The sequence below is a fragment of the Onychomys torridus genome, chromosome 4 (genome assembly GCF_903995425.1).
Source record: "Onychomys torridus chromosome 4, mOncTor1.1, whole genome shotgun sequence".
Taxonomy (NCBI): Eukaryota; Metazoa; Chordata; class Mammalia; order Rodentia; family Cricetidae; genus Onychomys; species Onychomys torridus.
This window is the reverse complement of record NC_050446.1, coordinates 74,413,027-74,431,480: the sequence shown is the minus strand read 5'-3', so window position 1 is coordinate 74,431,480 and position 18,454 is coordinate 74,413,027.

Genomic DNA, 18,454 nt, shown 5'->3' with positions numbered 1-18,454 from the left:
GTACACAAATTAACAGACTTCATGATTTGTTTTTGTGTTCTGCAACTCATGCATTTATTTTGTCACCTAGCCACTATTCTGGAATTCTCCTTGATTTCTTCCAAATTAAATCTTAGAGCTCTCTTCCTCCTCCTCTCCCCTTTGAGGTGAGACAGGGTGGCTGAAGCTGGGCTGTCTCCTTCGAATTTTGCTTGTCCTTTCTTAGATAATAAGCTTTCATCTAAACTATGTCTTGTGCTTTGTAAGGGAGACATATCTGCTGGGATTTCCTAATAATTCTCCCATTATTCTCATTCTCCACTAAGATCAAGGGAAGAGATTTCTAAGCCCCGTTCAACAGTTACAGTATCTGTAAACACTACTGTTACATTTACTACAGAGAAACCCACAGTCATAGGAAAACACCCAAGTCTATTGCCCAAGTACATTCATGTTTACATGCTAACACACACCAGACTTCAAGCAATGTTTCTAATCTTTTAATTGTTACTATTATTATTTCTAGTGGTTGTGTTATGTGGAATGTAGTTTTTATTTTATTTGCAGAAATGATTATGTATTATGTCTCCTATGCACTTTTCTACCTTTAGATTTTAAAGTGATTATCTATCCTGTTGTGCTAATATAATTCTAGAATTGTCCTAAAATTTTTTTTTCTCATGGTGTTTGCATATCCTGGACTAGTAAATCAATGAAATAGCATGCCATCGCCAAATGCCTGTGAGAAGGGGAAATGGTGTTGAGTGGCTCTGAGCTAACAGTATGTAACTTTGAAGTACATATTGTAGCTAGAGTTTTCTTGGTCCTGCCTGGCCCAAGGTCAGGACAAATCTCTCTCACCTGTGAGTCCTACAGCAGCTCAGACCCAACCAAGTAAACACGCAGAGACTTATATTTCTTATAAACTGTATGGCCATGGCAGGCTTCTTGCTAATTGTTCTTATATCTTAAATCAACTCATTTTTATTCATCTATAAGGTGCCATGTGGCTCATGGCTTACCAGTATCTTGACATGTTGGTACTCATGGCATTGGCTGGAGGTGTTTCTCTGCCTCAGCCTTCCACTTCCCAGACTTCTCTTCTCTGCTTGTGCCACCTATGCTTCCTGCCTGGCTACTGGTCAATCAGTGTTTTTTTTTTTTTTTTGTTGTTGTTGTTGTTGTTGTTGTTGTTTTTTTATTAACTAATCAGAACCACACATTTAGCATATAGAACATCCCACAGCAGCATATCAAATATGCAAAGGGAGGGATGTAACACAGCAAGTGAGAGGCACTCGGTGCAAGAAGCCTATTTCTGGTTGGCCCTGAATCTAATGGTCTACATTGTGAGAAAGGTTAGGTTAGGTCGTGAAGAGCTATGAGTGCCTCCCAAATGACAGGCACCAAAGAAACAGCAGGCAACAGTTTAAGACTAAATTTTTTGAACAGCCTTCAATAATTCTCTATAGACAGAAATTGAACCTCACCACATCCACTCCAAAGATCAAATTGAGTCTTCAGTGTGGTCAGCATCTTAAATGCCATCCTGGGATACTCTAAGCGGATAGCAGATCTACACTTAGAAATTATGAAAAAAATAGTTCTTTGATTGTCATTCTTGTGTGGTAGTTTGTTAAACATAAATGGTAAAATTGCCCACCTGTTTACTCAATTCTTTTCTGCATTTATTTTCTTTCATGCCTTGTCAAGATTTTTTTCAACATTGTTTGAAAGATACAAGTTTGCTTTTCTTTATCTTTTTCAATTTCTGTTCATGTTTACATGCTCAGAACAAAAAAAAAAATGTGAGTTTTTCTTTTTATATCAATTATATATGATGATAAAAAGTCTTCTAAAATATGGAGCAGTAATTTAAATGGACACAACAAATAAAGAAAAATTTTAAATTAAAAAATTATAGATATTGGAGGAATAGCACAACAGTTAAGAGCACTATTGCTCTTTCAAAGAGTAATAATTCAAACTGCAGCACCCAAATCAAATTGCTCACAAACATCTGTAACTCTATCTCCATGTAAATCTAGTTGTGACTAAATCATGCAATTGTGCTCTTGTGCACATACCAACCAAAGGACACACACATATACATTTAATTAAAAAATAAAAATCTTTGAAAACCTGAATAGACTGAAATATGTCACCTTCACAATAGATAAATTGTAGTAAAATACATGAATAAAAGTGAGTCTTGGATCCTCTAGGTATCTATAATATCCAAGGCAATTTAATAAATAGAATCTATCATCAAAACTCTTTGAAAGTTTACTTTAGTATATTTTTAATGTCTTGACAATCTTGAGGCATTAAAAGAAATTTTAATGTCTAGGAATATTGTGAAATATTAGTTTAAGATGTGTTACATTTGTTTATGCTGTGAACTATCTGTTTAGTGATGCAGAGATGTGTTGCATTCTTTTATGTTGCATTTGTTTAAATATGTAAAGCTGTGCTACTTTGCCTGCCTAAAATACCCAATTGGACTAATAAAGAGCCAATAACTAGGCAGGAGGAAGGATAAAGAGGGCTGGTATGCAGAGAGAATTAATAGAAGGAGAAGTCTATGGAAGTGGGAGGAATGAGAAAAGAAGAAGAGGATGCCAGGGGCCAGCCACCCAGACACACAGTCAGGCACAGAGTAAGAAGGAAAGAAATAGTTCTTGGATTCATTGCCTCCCAAAAATCTTTGTCTTTTATGCATGCTGTCATTATGAAAGATGGAGATGGTGTCTTCTACTGGGATAAGATCTGTGATATATTTTCTAGTTTGAAATTCCCAGCCCTAACACATTGACACATAAGCAACACTAAATCAAATAATTAAGTTGTTGGTGCATGCATATGTTTATATGTGTGTGTTCTTATAAAAGTGACAAAAAAAAGCTCATGAATTTGTGAGTAATTGACTTGATATGTGGGAAGTAGGAGGGTGAGAGTGAAAGGTGACTGTTTTATAAATTTAATATTAATTTTTGAAAACTGCAATAGATAGAAATAAATATGTCTTTAAAAAGAATATTTTAGCCATCCAGGCAGTTGGGGGTGGTCTTCTTCTCATGGTATGGGTCTAAGTCACATGCTGGACACTCCCATAATTTGTGCACCACCTTTCACTACCATATCTTGAAGGCTGGGCACATTGTAGGTCAAAGGCTATGTGGCTTCATTGGGGTCCCTAATCTTCCACCTTAAGTATTGCCTGGTTATAGTAGATGATCAGTTCAGGCTCCATATCTCCCAATGCTGGGAGTCTAAACTAGGGATCTCTCTCATAGATTCCTGGGATTTTCCATTGAACTAATTATATAGCTCATTCTGGAGATACCCTTGATTTCAGTGTCCTTGTAGTATGGTAGAGAGTTCTTTGGGTATATGCACATTAGTGGTAGAACTGGGTCTTAAAATAGGTTGATTCACAATTTTTCTGAGAAGCAGCTATATTGATTTCCACCAGCTTTGAAGGATTCTTTCCCTTGCTCCACATCCTCACCAGCATGAGCTGCCACTTGTATTATTATTTTTTTTAATTTTAGACATTTTGACAGTGTAAGATAGAAGCTTAGAGTCATTTTGATTTGCATTTCTCTGATGGCTGAAGAAGCTGATCATTTCTTTAAGCACTTCTCTGCCATTTCAGATTCTCCTCTTGAGAATTTTCTGTTTGGAGCCATAGCTCATTTTTTAATTGTATTATTTGTTTTGTTGATGTCTAGTTTCTTGAGTTATTTATATATTTTGGAAATGAGCCCTCTGTCAGATGTGGGGTTAGTGAAGATCTTTTCCTATTCTGTAGGTTGCCATTTTGTGCTTTCAGAAGATTTTTGGTTTCATGAGGTTCTATTTATTAGCTGTTGACCTTAGTGCCTGAACTATTGGTGTTCCATGGACAGTCCAGAGGTCTAACATAGAAACAAACATGACTGGCAATACAAAAAAAAGTCAATGGAATGATTCCTAAAAATATCTGCTATAGCCATAGATTTGTGCCTCGCCGAACTGTCATCAAAGAGTCTTCACCTAGAGACTGATGTAAACAGATGCAGAGACCCACAGCCAAACATTAGGCGGACTTCAGGGATTCATGTGGAAGTGGAGGAGGAACAATTATGGGAACAAGAGGGACCAAAGACACTAGAAAACAAGAAAACCCACAGAATCAAATAACTTGAGCTCATAGGGACTTAAAGAGACTGAATTGCCAACAAGAGAGCTTACATGGAACTGACCTAGGCCCCCTGCACACTTGTTATAATTGTGTAATGGGAGAAGGGGCTGTCTTCGACACTATTACCTACTTTTGGGACACTTTCCTCCTGGTGGATTGCCTCATCCATCCTTGTTAAGAGAGGCGGTGCCCAGTCTTATTGCAACTTGATATGCCATGGCTTGCTGATGTACATGGGAGGCCTGCCCTTTTCTGAAGAGAACTGAGGAGGAGTGGATGGAGGGTGGGAGAGGGGACATTAGAGGAGACTGCAAGGAGAAGATTGAGGGAGGGGAGGAAACTGATCGGGCTGTGGAAATTAATTAATTAATTAAAAACATTTTAATGAGGTGAAATTATAATCTCAAATGTAGAAGAGGCTTGCAGATAAGTGTATGATGTATGTAGGAAATGTGTGGCTGCCACGCATATGGAATGGTATTTCCCAGTACAAGGTACCTGGAAAATTCGTATCATTAATGATATTATTTTTTATTTGTTTTTCTCCTATACATTACATCCCGACTGCAGTTTCCGTTCACTCCACTCTCCCCAGGTCCCCCACCCTAGACCCACTCCTCCACCTCTATTTTCCTTCAGAAAAGAGCAGGCATCTCCAGGATACCAATCAAACTGGGTATAACAAGTTACAAAAAAATCCCTCATATCAATGCTTGACTAGTCAACTCAGTAGGAAGAAAAGAGTCCCCAAAGCAGGTAAAAATATCAGAGACAACTCCCAGTTCCACTGTTAGGAGTCCCACAACAACAGCAAGCTACACAACCATAACATATATGCCAGAGGACCAAGCTCAGACCCATACAGTTTCAATGATTGTTGTTTCAGTCCCTGTGAGCTCCTGTGACCTGGACTGTGGAGTTTGGTGGTATCAGGATGGAATGCAAACACTTGGTTCCTCAGTAAAGGAGTTGTTGAAACATTTCAAATAAGTGAATATATTATAAACATTTAGTTATAAATATTACCTATATCCTTAATTACTAAAAACCAAGAATTACCTAACTGACAACCAATCATTCCACAGCCCAGTCATCTGAATGGTAAATGAAATGTTTTCTATCTTCTCTTCTGTAAAAGAACCATGCTTGCTTGTCATCTGTTTAGTATTTTACAGATTAGTTCCTTTTTTGTCATTTAAGAGCCTTGCTTTTTAAAATAAATAAATAAACATATAAATTCCCGACTATATGAATTTAGCTTTGATATGTTTTCATTTTAGGATTTTAAGTAAACTACTTAAACTTCAAAATGAAGCTTAAAATGACAAATGTATGAATAAGTTATGCAACATGAGCCTTAATAGACATTTTCTACACTGAAATGCCCCTTTACTTTGTTTCCAGTTACTGAAGATGAACATTGTGATTTTTTGTTTTTACCAACCTCAAATGATAAACACTGCAACAGTCTTCCTTTTGTTATTATGAGCATTTACACACCTCTTTTTAACACAAAACTCCTTTTAAATCCAGCATAAAAAAACATTAAATCTGTATTTGTCTTCCTAAGAGACTCATACTAAATATCCTACTCTGTAAAAATCTCTGAACGTACAAATATATCCATAGCAAAGAGAACATGAGACTCTTATCTATAACATCTGAAGTTTCACCAAATATAGTCTCTGTACTTCAATTGCTGATCAGTAGATCAAACTGGATTTTTTAGAATTTTTTTGATATTTATGTTTATTTCCTCAGGTTACTCATAGAAGCCACTGTTGGAGATGTCACTGTTTGAGATGTTAATGCTTCATCTCTTGGAATTGTGGTAATTTTCTTTTCAGATGCACACAGTAATAAAATAAACCCAAGGCTTCTCATAAGCATTCTAGTACCTGTTTCAAGTTTGGTGACCATTATTTTCTCTGTCACTGTTTCTGTGTTGTTATTGCCTTTCATAAGACACAGGATTCCGTGAACTTGTAATTCTCTCACATATACAGATAGAGTATTATTTTTTTACTATGCTGGGCAGAGGACCCAAACAGGGAGGCATTAATTTATTGTTTGACTTGAGAAAGATGCCCTGTGTATTAAAGCAAGTTGGGCTAAGTTTTTCATTTAGAATAAGCAAGACTGAAATTTCAATGAACAGTGATAGAATTATATGACATGTCTATAAATGTGTGATGAAAAGGCACATTTTTAGTTTCTCTCCCCAAAACTTTCTGTTCAAAATAGCTCTGATTTATGTAACAGAATCCTCACATTGTGACAATATTATCTGTGTGTAGATTTACCATTTTTTGAAAATCTGGATCATTTAACATTGTTTGTCATCCCAAAGTGACCCCATTTCTCATCCTAAAATATGGCCTTCACCCTTTTGAGATGACTCCTTGAAGAACCAGATTTTTTTTTAAAGTGAGACCTTTTATCTTACTATGTTTTAATTCTGATCAGTGTCAAAGAACATACACCAAATGGATTTAGAGTCAAAGATAATCTGAAGATGACCCACTTAATTGACAAGCAGACCTTTCACCTGCTGAGTGTATGTGACTTTCTAATAGGAAAATGCTTTTAGTTTTTGCTGCACAGACCCCTTTTCAATATTGGTATAAACCCACTTATTCATATACACCGGTAGAAGGTCTGTAAGATTGTTACTGCACACTGATCCTAAAACATATTAAGGTCACAATACATGAATCAAGCTATTCTATTCCTCTAGGGAATAATGTCCATTCCTCCTGGACAACTTTCTTAGAATTGTCATTAGTGTGCCAAAGTTTTATCTTTTCAGCTTCTATTTTATTTATTTTTCTGCTCCATGTTTATTTTTTATATTTTATAGACTTATTTATTTTACTAATGTATATTAGTATTTTCCCTGCATGTGTGTATGTGCATCACATGCCTGTCTGGTGCACACAAAGGTCAGAAGAGGGCGTCATATACCTTGGAACTGGAGATATAGGCTGTTGTAATGTATCATGTGGATGCTGGGAATGAGAGCAACTTCTCTTAATCCCAGAGCCATCTCCCCAGCTGTTGTGGTTTGAAAGAAAATGGCCACCAAAGGGAATGGCAAAAATAAGAGGTATGGCTTTGTTAGAGTAGGTGTTATTTTGTTGGAAGAAGTGTGTCATTGTGGAGGTGGGCTTTGAGGTTTTATTTTTTTTTTAGTTTTTATTTATTTTATTTTTATTATGGGTTAAGGAAGAAATAAAGAAAGAAATTAAAGACTTCCTAGAGATCAATGAAAATGAATACACCACATACCCAAACTTATGAGACACTATGAAAGCAGTGCTAACAGGGAATTTCATAGTACTAATTGCCCACATAAAGAAGCTGGAGAAATCTCACACTAGTGATTTGACAGCACACCTGTAAGCCCTTGAACAGGAAGAAGCAAAGTCTCCCAGGAGGAACAGACACCAGGAAATTATCAAATTGAGAGCTGAAATCAATAAAATAGGAATAAAGAGAACAATACAAAGGATTAATTAAACAAAGAGTTGGTTCTTTGAGAAGATCAACAAGATAGACAAGCATTATCAGAACTAACCAAAAGACAGAGAGAGAGAGAGAGCATCCAAATTAACAAAATCAGAAATGAAAAGTGGGACATAACAATAGACAATGAGGAAATCCAGAGAATCATCAGGTCATACTTCAAAAACCTCTACTCAACCAAACTGTAAAATCTAAAAGAAATGGATAATTTTCTGGATAGGTACTACATACCTAAGTTAAATCAAGACCAGATAAACCATTTAAATAGTCCAATAACCTCCAAGGAAATAGAATCAGTCATTAAAAGTCTCCCAACCAAAAAAATCCCAGGACCAGATGGTTTCACTGCAGAATTCTACCAGATCTTCAAAGAAGACTTAATACCAATACTCTTTAAATTGTTCCACACAATAGAAGCAGAAGGTATATTACCAAACTCCTTCTATGAGGCTATAATTACCCTGATTCCTAAACCAAACAAAGATGCAACAAAGAAAGAGAACTACAGACCGATCTCCCTCATGAACATTGATGCAAAAATACTCAAGAAAATACTGGCAAATAGACTCCAAGAACACATCAAAACAATTATCCACCATGATCAAGTAGGCTTCATCCCAGGAATGCAAGGGTGGTTCAACATATGAAAGTCCGTCAATGTAATAAACCATATAAGCAAACTCAAAGAAAAGAACCACATGATCATCTCACTAGATGCAGAAAAATCCTTTGACAAAATCCAACACAACTTCATGATAAAGGTCATGGAGTGATCAGGAATACAGGGAACATATCTAAACATAATAAAGGCAATCTATAGCAAGCCAACAGCCAACATTAAATTAAATGGAGAGAAACTCAAAACAATACCACTAAAATCAGGAACAAGGCAAGGCTGTCCCCTCTCCCCATACTTATTCAACATATTACTTGAGGTTCTAGCCAGAGCTATAAGACAACATAAAGAGATTAAGGGGATACAAATTGGAAAGGAAGAAGTCAAGCTTTCCCTATTTGCAGATGACATGATAGTATACATGATTGACCCCAAAAATTCAACCAAGCAACTGATACAGCTAATAAAGACATTCAGCAACATAGCAGGATACAAGATCAACTCCAAAAAAATCAGTAGCCTTCCTATATACAATCTACAACCAGGCTGAGAAGGAAATCAGAGATACATCACCCTTTACAATAGCCACAAATGATATCAAATACCTTGTTGTTACTCTAACTAAGTATGTGAAGGACCTATATGACAAGAACTTTAAGGCTTTGAGGTTTTATATATGCTAAAGTCATGCCCAGTGAATCAGTCTACTTCCTGTTGCATGCATATCAACATGTAGGAGCTCCTGTCTGCCTGAACACTGTAATATTCCCTCTCATGTTAATGAACTAAACCTCTGAAAGTGTAAGCTACCACTTCAATTAAATGCTTTCCTTTGTAAGACTTGCCATGTTCATGATGTCATTTCATAGCAATAGAAACCCCAACTAAAACAAGCTCCAAATCTGTCTTGAAAGCAAAAGAGATCATTCCATGATTTTTAAGTGAGGTGTTATCTGTTGAAATTGTTACCAGGCAACTAATTTATTTTCTGATGTGCCCAGATACTAGTTGAGTTATATAAAACCCATTTTTTTTTGGTATAGAACTTTAATTTATTTTTAAAATGTATATATATGACCCTTCATGAGAATATGTATAGTGTCTGAGTATAGGAGCCCATGGAAGCCATAGAGGTATTCAGATCCCCAGGAATTATAGTTTACATGCAGTTCTGAGCAAACATGTTGGTGATAGGAACTGAATCAGGGTACTGCTTCGCATAAACAGAAGGTACTCTCATTTTTTGATATCTCTACAGGCCCATAAATCACATTTTTACATGTAGAGTGCCAGCATACATTTTCATAGAGGGTTCTGATTACTTGTCGATACTCACCATCTATCAATCTAACTATCAATCTATTTATTAATCTTTCAACTTATCTGTTTATCTATTATCTAGCTAGCTAGCTAGCTAGCTAGCTATCATCTATCTGTTTTGTCTTTTCTGATTTAAAACATTAATAATTTACTTAATTGTTTTGGTTTTTGTCTATATTATTTTACATCAAAACATCAATTAAAAGAATAAATTTTGGGATGATGGTTATTTAGACCTTGAAAGAAAATACAACTTGCAGGTTAACACTGTTAACAGTACAAGTGGAAGTCACAATCCTTAAGGGTTTTGGGACAAATCTTAGCAGTTGGTGGCTGCTGAAGGAGGGAGAGACACTTTTTTTATTGTAGAAACAGCCACTGGAGGGTTTCTCAGGCCCCACATGGATGACTACATACTCAAGTTCCTGTGAACAGTACTAATTGGAATAGGATTTATTAGTAACAATAAAATGTAGGGATAAAGGTGACAGGCAGCTGAGGTGGGGAAACTCTCGGGGAAGTTGGAGAAACACAGTGGTGGAAGGATATAACCCATCCACATCAAATATGTGAGGATTTCCAATAATTCAAATTTTAATTTCATTTTTAACTTACTTTCATGCATACATATAAGTCTTAAATATATAGACTGGGTTTCAGTGTAATCTCACAAAGTTAATCCCCTTCAAATTCCCTCCTATCCTCCTCACCGGTCCTCCTTTATGAATCCCTCCCATCCATGCAGAGATGGTCTTTTTCAGGGATTTTGAATGCAGTCACAGCTAGTAAGAGATCAAGAGTGCAAACGCACTGCCATGTCTTTGTTGATGTCTGCGACCTGTGACTATATAAAATAGTTCCAACCCCTCTTTCAGGGTGTTTCCTGAGGTTTTATTAGAAGAGTTGTGATATGGATACCCCATGTAGATATGGGCACTTCATATTATTCTCAGTACACTTACAAGTTCTGGGTCCCTATCATTAATCACAGTCCACTGTATAGAGGAACTTCTATAATGAGGACTGAGAGAAACACGTACCTAGTAGTGTACAATAAGTCACCAGGCATAGGTTTAATTCAATCCATTTAACAGAATAATTGTATGAGAGTCTCCCCTAGGGTCTATGACCAATACAGTCTTAGAGACTTTTAGCTTAATCAATTGTAAGAGGCATCAGTTCTACCTTGAGGAATGGGATTTAAACCAAATGAGAAAGTATTTGTTATTTTTCATGTTTGCACAGCTTTTGCATCAGTAGATATATTTTTTCAGGCAGTCACTGTTGCAATTCATTGGGTTCACAGCAGGGTAAGACTGGTGGGTACTTTTCTCCCTGGATAGCATGCATATAACTTTGCATATAACCCCTTTCCCTGTTTATCAGCTTAACTCCATTTAAACTTTTACATGCATTAGGTATTTATATTGGGAAGTTTCTAATTTAGTAGGGTTTCATAGGGCACTATCAAAAGCTCTTAAGATTAGTTGTCCTTCTTGATCCCTCTTCGCAATTTTTTTGGTTTGTTTCTTTTCTTTTTATTAAAATCTTTCATTTATTTTACATACTGACCACAGTTTCCCCTCCTTCCTCTCCTCCCATTCTGTTCCCCCACCACTCTTCTACCCCCCCATCCACTCTTCCTCCATCTCCATTCAGAAAGCTGCAGATCTCCAATGGGAGTGGACAAAGTATGGCACATCACATTGATGGGGGGACAAGCTCATCTCCCTTCATCAAGGTTGGGTGAGGCATCCCAACCTTGGGGATTGGGTTCACAAAAGGCAGCTTTAGGGACACTGGTCCTGATCCCACTGCTTGAAGCCCCATGAACTCACCATGTTACACAACTGTCACATATATGCACAGGGCCTTGGTCAGTCCCATGCAGGTTCCCTAGCCATCAGTCCAGAGTTTGTGAGTTCCCTTAAGCACAGGCCAGTGGGCTCTGTGGGTTCCCCCTGTCAAGCCATTGACACCCCTGGCTCAAATAATCATTTTTCTCTCTGTCTTCAGCACAACTCCCAGAGCTCAGCCCAGTGCCTGGCTATGGATCTTTTCATCTGCTTCCATCAATTATTTGATGAAGGTTCTATGATTGAAATTATTGTAGTCATGAATCTGATTACAGAAGGCTATTTCAGGCACCCTCTCCACTATTGCTAGGAGTCTTAGCTGGGGTTATCCTTGTGGATTCTTGGGAGTTTCCTTGGCACCAGATTTCTCCCTAACCCTAAAATCACCCCTCATCAAAATATCTCTTTCATTATTCTCCCTAACCATCCTGCCCCTAATCTGCCCAACCAGATCCCTCATGTTCCCATACCTCACCCTCCTGAGCTCCAAGCCCCCAGTTTACCCTGAAGATCTCTTCCATTTCCTATTCCCAGGGATATCAGTGTGTCTTTTTTGGGCCCTCCTTCTTACTGTGTTTTCTGGGGCTGTGAATTGTAGCCTGGTTATCCTTTACTTTACAACTAATATTCACTTATGAGTGAATACATACAATGCTTGTTTTTCTGGGTCTGGGTTACCTCACTAAGGATGATTTTTTTTCTAGCTTCATCCATTTACCTGCAAATTTCAAGATGTCTTTTTTTTTAACTGCTGAGTAATACTCCATTGTGCAATGTATCATATTTTCTTTATCCATTATTTCATTGAGGGATATCTAGGTTGTTCCCAGATTCTGGCTATTACAAATAACATTGCTACAAATAGTTGAGCAAGTAACCTTGTGGTATGATAGAACATCCTTTTGGTGGGTATATGCCCAGGATTGGTGTAGCTGGGTCTTAAGGTTAATTGATTATGCAGTTTCTGAGAAACTGCAATACTGATTTCCAAAGTGGCTGTACCAGTTTGCACTCCCACCAGCAGTGGAGGAACGCTCTCTCTATTCCACATCCTCTCCAGCAATGGCTGTCTTTAGTGTTTTTGATCATAGCCATTCTGATAGGTATATGATGATATCTCAGAGTCATTTTAATTTGCATTTCTTTGATGACTAAGGATTGTTGAAGAATTCTTTGAGTGTAACTCAGCCATTTGAGATTCTCCTGTTGAGAATTCTGTTGAGAAGAATTAAACCTGTACCCCATTATAAATTGAGTTATTTGGTATTTTGGTGTCTAGTTTCTTGAGATCTTTACATTTTTCAGAGATCAGCTCTCTGTCAGATATGAAGATCTTTTCCCAATATGTAGGCTGTCATTTTGTCTTCTTGACAGTATCCTTTGCCTTACAGAAGCTTTTCACTTCCATGAGGTCTCATTTATTGATTGTTAATCTCAATGTCTGTGCTGCTAGTATTATATTCAGGAAGTTGTTTTCTGTGCCAATGCATTCAAGGCTACTTCCCACTTTCTCTTCTATCAGCTTCAGTGTAACTGGATTTATATTGATATCTTTGATCCACTTAGACTTGAGTTTGGTCCAAGGCAATGGATATGACTCTATTTGCAATTTTTCTACATGCCAACATCTGGTTATGCCAGCATCATTGTTGAAGGTTTTTTTTTTTTTTTTCTGTTGTATAATTTTGGCTTCTTTCTCAACCATCAGGTATTCATGGGTATGTTGATTTACATCTGGAACTTCAGTTCTATTCCACTGAACAACATGCCTGTTTTTATGCCATTACCATGCTTTTTTTAATACTATGGCTTTGTAGTAGAACTTGAAGTCAGCAATGGTGATGCCTCCAAAAGCTCCTTTGTTATACAAGATTGTTTTAGCGATCCTTGCTTTTTTGTTTTTCTTTATGAAGTTGAGTATTGTTCTTTCAAGGTCTGTGAAGAATTGTTGGAATTTTGATGGGGATTGCATTGAACCTGGAGACTGCTTTTGGTAAGATTACCATTTTTACTATGTTAATCTTACTAGTCCATGAGCAAGGGAGATTTTTCCATTTTCTGATGTCTTCTCCAATTTTTTTTTCTTCAAAGGCTTGAAGTTTTTGTTATACAGGCCTTTGACTTGCTTGGATAGAGTCACTCCAAGATATTTTCTATTATGGCTAGTGTAAAGGGTATTGTTTCTCTGATTTCTTTCTCAGCCCATTTGTTATTTGTGTATAGGAGAGCTACTGATTTTTTGAGTTAATCATCTATCTGCCACATCACTGAAGGTATTTATAAGTTGTAGGAGTTCCCTGGCAGAATTTTTGGGGTTCTTTATCTATACTATCATTTCATCTGCAAATAATGAAAGGTTTGTTTCTTTCTTTCAAATTTGTATTCCTAAGGTCTCTTTCTGTTGTCTTATTGCTCTAGCTAGAACTTTGAGTACAATATTGAATACATATGGATAGAGTAGACAGTCTTGACTTGTTCCTGATTTTAGTGGAATCACTTTGAGTTTCTCTCCATTTACATTGATGTTGGCTGTCAGCTTGCTTTATATTGCTTTTATTATGTTTAGGTATGTTCCTTGTATCCCTGATCTCTCCAAGACCTTTATCTTAAGGGGCGTTAGATTTTGTCAAAGGATTTTTCAGCATCTAATGAAATGATCATGTGTTTTTTTTTTCTTTCAGTTTGTTTATATGGCTTATTACATTGACAGATTTTCATATATTGAACTCTCCTTGGATCTCTGGGATGAAGCCTACTTGATCATGGTGGATTATTTTGTTTACATGTTCTTAGATTCAGTTTGCAAGTATTTTATTGAGTACTTTTACACCAATGTTCATGCGGGAGATTGTCTGTAATTCTCTTCTTTTGTTACATCTTTGTGTGGTTTGAGTATAAGTATTACTGTAGCCTCATAGTAAAAGTTTGTCAATGTCCCTTCTGTCACTATTATGTGGGACAATTTGAGGAGTATTGCTCCTAGCTCTTCTTTCAAATTCTGGTAGGATTCTTTGTTGAAACCATCTGGCCATGAGCTTTTTTTGGTTGGGAGACTTTTAATGACTGCTTCTATTTCATTAGGAATTATGGGTCTATTTGCATTGTTTATCTGGTCTTGATTTAATTTTGGTATGTGGTAGTTATCAAGATAATCGTTCATTTATTTTAGATTTCCATTTGTGTGGAGCACAGGTGTTTGAAGTATGACCTAATGATTCTCTGGGTTCCCTTAATGTCTGCTGTTATGTGTAACTTTTAATTTCTTATTTTTATTAATTTGTATATTTTCTCTCTGCTTTTTTGTAAATTTGGATAAAGATTTGTCTATCTTGTTGACTTTCTCAAAGAACCAACTCTTTTTTCATTGATACTTTTTATTGTTCCTCTTGCTTCTATTTTACTGATCTCAGCCCTGAGCTTGATTATTTCCTGCCATTTACTCCTCCTGGGTGAGTTTGATTTCTTTTTGTTTTATAGCTTTCTGGTGTGCTGTTAAGTCACTAGTGTGTGATTTCTCTAAATTCTTTATGTAGGCACTTAGTGCTATGAACTTTCCTTTTAGCACTGTTTTCATAATCTCTCATAAGTTTGAGTACATTGTGGATTAATTTTTATTGAAGTCTTTAATGTCTTTCTTCACCCAGTAGTGATTCACTTGAGAGTTGGTCAGTTTCTATGAATTTTAAGGTTTTCTGTAGTTTGTGTTGTTGTTGAACTCTAACTATAAGCAATGGTGATCTGATAAGATATAAGGGGTTATTATAATTTTTTGTGTCTGATGAGATTTTCTTTGTGACTGAGTATATGGTCAGTTTCATAGAAGGTTCTATGAGGTGCTAAAAAGAAAGTATGTTCTTTTGTGTTTGGTGAAATGTTCTCTAGAAATCTATTAAGTCCATCAGAGTCATAACATCTGTTAATTTCCTTGTTTCTCTGTTAAATTTTTGTCTGGCATACCTATCTATTGGTGAGACTGAGCTGTAGAAATCTCCCACTATTAATGTGTGGGGTTTCACATGTGATTTAAGCTCTAATAATATTTCTTTTACAAATATGGATGCCTTTGTATTTGGAGCATAGGTGTTCTGAATTGAGACTTCATCTTGGTGGATTTTTCCTTTGACAAATATGAAATGTCTTTCTCCATCTCTTTTTATTAATTTTAGTTTGAAGTCTGTTTTGTAAGATATTAGGATACCTACACCACCTTATTTCCTAGGTCCATTTGATTGGAAAATCCTTTCCCAACCCTTTGCTTTGAGGGAATGCCTGTCTTTGAAGTTGAGATGTGTTTCTTATATGCACCAGAAGGATAGATCCTATTTTGGTATCATTTCTGTTAGTCTATATCTTTTTATTGGTGAATTGATTACATTGATATTAACAGATATTAATGCTTAGTGATTATTGAATCCTGATATTTTCTATGTTTTATAGTGGTTGTGGTAGTGTGTGTGTGTGTGTGTTTCCTTTCTTTGGGTTTTGCTAGTGTGTGATTGCCTGTGCTTTTGTGAGCACAGCTTCCTTAGGTTGGAGTTTTCCTTCTTGTACTTTCTGTAGGGCTGGATTTCTGTTTAGGTATTGTTTAAATCTGGTTTTGTCTTAAAATATATTGCTTTTGCTGTCTATAATTATTAAAGTTTTGCTGGTTACAGTAACCTAGGCTGGCATCCATTGTCTCTTAATGTTTGCAAAATGTCTGTCCACGATCTTCTAGCTTTTAGAGTTTCCATTGAGAAGTTGAGTGTAATTCTGATAGGTCTGCCTTCATATGATACATGTCCTTTTTCCTTTGCAGCTCTTACTATTCTGTATGTTTAGTATTTTGATCATTATGTGGTGAAGGGACTTTATTATTTATTTATTTATTGGTCCAGTGTTTTAGTGTTCTGTCAGTTTCTTTATAGGCATGTCCTTCTTTTGGTTGGAATAGTTTTCTTTTATGATTTTGTTGAATATGTTTTCTATGTCTTTGAACTGGGATTCTTCTCCTTTTATCCCTATTGTCCTTAGATTTGGTCTTTTCATGGTTTCCAAGATTTCCTGGATATTTTGTGTTAAGAAATTTTTGGATTCAACATTTTCTTTGTCCAATAAATTTATTTTCTCTACAGTATCTTCACCACTTGAAATTCTCTTTTCTGTCTCTTCTATTCTCTTGATGATGCTTTGATCTGTAGTTCCTGTTCACTTACCCAGATTTTCCATTTCCATAATTCCCTGAGTTTGTGTCTTCTTTCTTGCTTCATTTTCAATTTTTGAGTCTTGAGCTATTTTCTTCACCTGTTCAGTTGTTTTTCTACTCTCTCTTTAAGGAACTTGTTTATTTCTTCCAATTTGTTGGTTGTCTTCTTCTCGATTTCTTTAAGGGAATTTTTCATTTCCTCTTTAGCAGCCTCTATCATCTTTATAAAGCCGTTTACAAGCCATTTTCTCGTGCTTCAGCTACATTTGGAATGTTCAAGTCTTCCTGTTGGAGGATCACTGGACTCTGGTTGTACCATATTGCCCTTTCTGTTGTTGAATATATTTTTATAGTGACATTTGCTCATTTGTTCTTTCAACTGGTGTGGTGTATACCTGTGCCTATGTGGTCTGCTGTGATTGTGGGGGAGAGCTGGCCATTGGGAGGATGACCAGGTTCATGGGTTTGGGTGGTGGAGTGAGATTTGAGGAACAAATCCAGTGTGTATTGTCAGTGGTGGTGCATCCTGGAGTCAGGCCTCTCTCTTACTTGCTGACTCCTGGGGACTGCACCAGAATAATGGAGTACCCCCAGAGTTTGGAGCAGCTGCCTTGCTGGTATGGAGATGGAAGATTGACACATTTTGTGTCCTGGGGTTGGTCCTTGGGGCAATTGAGCCAGGAGGCCAGTCACTCACTCACTGTTCTTCCCACTGGTGTGGGTTGTGCCTGTGCTTATATAGTCTGCTAGACTTGCATGGGGATGGGGATGACCATTGGTAGGATGGCCAGGTTTGTGGGGTTGGGTGGCTGAGTGTGGATTGCAGTGGTAATGGTGGAGCATGGAAACAGATCTCTCATTTGCTTGACAACTGCTGGAGACTACCAGAGTTTCTACATTGTTTTCTAGCCCATTTTCATTTTACCATTCTTATTGCATGATTTCTCCTTCTTTCCCCCCACATTCTACATCCCTTGACTTGGAAATTACTCCTGTTGTCACTGTGCTGGTTCCATGACTTCTCTGGTTACTGTAATTACAACACATATACCTAAAGATAAAAACTAACATCCTTATATGTGGCACTCGTCTTTCTACATCTATGTTATCTCACTTGGAATGATTATTTGAAGTTTTATACATTTCTATGCAAATTCCATATTTTCATTTATCTTACAACTACATATTCCATTGTATGTAACTATCTCATTTCATTATCCACTTATCAGTTGATGGACATCTAGGCTGATTTAATTCCTTGGCTATTGTTAGTAGAGCAACAGTGAGTGTAGATAAGGACAAGTATGTGCATTAGAATATGTATATGTAGTCATTTGGGTATATGCCCAAAAGTGGCATAGTTGAGTCATACTGTAACTCTATTCATAACTCTGGGAGGAACGTCCATACTGGTTTTCATAGTGCCTGCATAAGACACACTCCCACAAACAATGAATAATTGTTTCCCCTTCTTCACATGCACAAATTTCTCTAACATCAACACATCTTATGAGATAATAATAATATATAATTGTAAATCAATAGTAATAAAAATATGTGGAGAGCAAACAATACTTTTAAATTATTAAAGTATCATTGAATAAATTAATGGAAAAAATTAAAACAAGAAATTCTTATATTTGATAACAAAAAATTACAGAAATTTCTATATGAGTTATATAATAGTTTGTGTGTTTTCCTGCTACTTAGTTTAGCCAAAAATGAAGGAGAAAATAATCTCACATTTCCATTGTCTTGAAACTCTACAGTAAATCCATATCTTTGTA